The sequence below is a fragment of the Egretta garzetta genome, unplaced genomic scaffold (genome assembly GCF_000687185.1).
Source record: "Egretta garzetta isolate BGI_Z169 unplaced genomic scaffold, ASM68718v1 scaffold330, whole genome shotgun sequence".
NCBI lineage: Eukaryota > Metazoa > Chordata > Aves > Pelecaniformes > Ardeidae > Egretta > Egretta garzetta.
Genome location: NW_009258275.1, coordinates 826,203 through 828,263, shown reverse-complemented (window position 1 = coordinate 828,263; position 2,061 = coordinate 826,203). Strand labels below are relative to the sequence as shown.

The 2,061-nt window shown below is 52.4% G+C and overlaps 1 protein-coding gene across 1 annotated transcript in view; it reads left to right on the top strand.

Annotated features, from left to right (window-relative positions):
- Positions 1 to 167: 167 nt before the first annotated feature.
- ALDH2 (aldehyde dehydrogenase 2 family member) overlaps positions 168 to 2,061 on the top strand; it is a 10,309-nt gene continuing 8,415 nt past the window's right edge. Inside the window, exons 1-2 of the mRNA XM_009636070.2 lie at positions 168 to 386; positions 655 to 759. The gene's annotated coding sequence lies outside the window, so the exon portion shown is untranslated. The remainder of the gene's footprint in view (positions 387 to 654; positions 760 to 2,061) is intronic.

The following is a 2,061-nucleotide window of genomic DNA, read 5'->3' as shown; positions in this document are numbered from 1 at the left end:
TAATTTCCTCAAGTTGAGTCTGTTTTGCCTGTGACGGTCACTGGCAAATGATCCCTCCCTGTCCTTATCTTGACCCACAAGCCTTTGGTTATATTTTGTCCCCCCTGTCCAGCTGAGCAGGGGAGCGGTGGAGCGGCTTGGTGGCACCTGGCATCCAGCCAGGGCTGACCCATCACACTGAGAGAGAAAGAGTTGGTGAGGAGCTGCTGCTGGTGCCTGGTTCGCTTTCAGAACAGCACCTGGGGAGCCTAAAATCAGCTCATCAGGGAAACGCTGCCACAAGTTCTAGCGCTGCGTACAAAATCAACTGTATCGTCCGTGCCTGAAGCGTTCTCCCACTGCTCAGCCTCCTGAAGGAAGCTCCCTGGCTCCAGCCAGGCTTCCAGGTCTCTCAGGGACCTACTGGGACAGGAGCCGCTCCCAATTCACCTTGCTGTTTGCTGAGATGTGAATTCTTTTTATTAATGTGAGGCTGTGCCTTTTGTTGTGTACTTTCAGGCTAAAATATCTCCTTCGCGTTGGTGCAGGTTTGCAGCCTGGGAGTCCCTTGTAATTAAAGAGCCTGCTGAGGTGCCGTCAAACAACGAAAGCTCTTGCGGATTTCCCCGAGGTCTGGCTCCGAGGCTTAACGCTGCTTTGCCTTTTTCCTTGCAGATTTTCATAAATAATGAATGGCACGATGCAGTCAGTAAGAAAACCTTCCCTTCTATCAATCCAGCAACGGGCGAAGTTATCTGCCAGGTTGCTGAGGGCGATAAGGTAAGCGCTCTCTTGATGAGATGGCTTTGTTTTCTGCGTGAGTCAGGTACACGGGGATTGCAGAGGGAGGCGCCGACTCGTGTCTCACCAAGGCACTGTGTCCAGTTCTGGGCTCCCCAGTTCAAGAAAGATGAGGAACTCCTAGAAAAGAGTCCAGAGGAGGGCAACTAGGATGATAAAGGGACTGGAGCATCTCCCCTAGGAGGAAAGGCTGAGAGAGTTGGGCTTGTTCAGCCTGGAGAAGAGAAGACTGAGAGGGGACCTCATCAACACCTACAAATATCTTAAGGGCGGAAGTCACGAGGATGGAAGCAGTCTGTTTGCAGTGGTGTCCAGCGACAGGACTAGGGGCAACGGGTGCAAACTGAAACATCAGAGGTTTCAGTTGAATATGAGGAAAAACTTCTTTACTCTAAGGGTGACAGAGCACTGGAACAGGCTGCCCAGGGAGGTTGTGGAGTCTCCTTCTCTGGAGATATTCAAGGCCCGCCGGGATGAAGTCCTGTGTAGAATGCTCTAGGAGAGCCTGCTTTAGCAGGGGGGTTGGACTAGATGATCTCCCGAGGTCCCTTCCAACCCTTGCCATTCTGTGATTCTGTGAGGCAGCTCCGCCGAGTGCTGCGTTCGCAGTAGCGTGTGAGCTGTACAAACGCCGCGCCGAGTGCTGTTTGTGTTCTTCCCTGGCTGCTGCTTTCAACAAAACCCCTCTGGCTTTGCCTCTTAGCAGTGGCAAGCCGGGACTGGAAAGGGCAGGGAGGAATAGCTGTGGTGTGCAGTGGAGCCAGTGTTGGGAGGCTGGGGAGCAGTTGTGGGTGGAGGCGGGGATGAAGGCAAACATCTCTGTAGTCCCATGGGTGCTGTGCTGGCGCTGTGACCCTGACTCATGGTAGCAGAGGAGACAAAAGGTCAGGATTCACCTGAAAAGCCCCTTTCTGCTGTACGTATGCAGTGGGAGACAGTTCCTAGTCCTAGGAAATTAAAAAAAAAAAAAAAAAGCAAAAGCGTGATGGTGGGGAATAGAGTCGTGTAATATCACCCCGTGCCTTACGCAAGGCCCTCTGAGGAGTCTGTGGCAGAGTTGAGGGGGTGTTTCCCAGCAATTCTGGGTTTTCCCTGAAGTCTGGAAACTCATCTGTGTTCCCCAAGGGAGGGGTGAGCAAGGAAAACCCTTTGTTGTTTGCTGGTCCATGGTACACTGGCTTGTCCTGGCGAGACCGGTGCAGCAAGCCGGAACAGAGAACCAACTAGAATGAAGTCAATGCCCGTCTGACAGGACAAAATGATGGATTAAAGATATCTGAT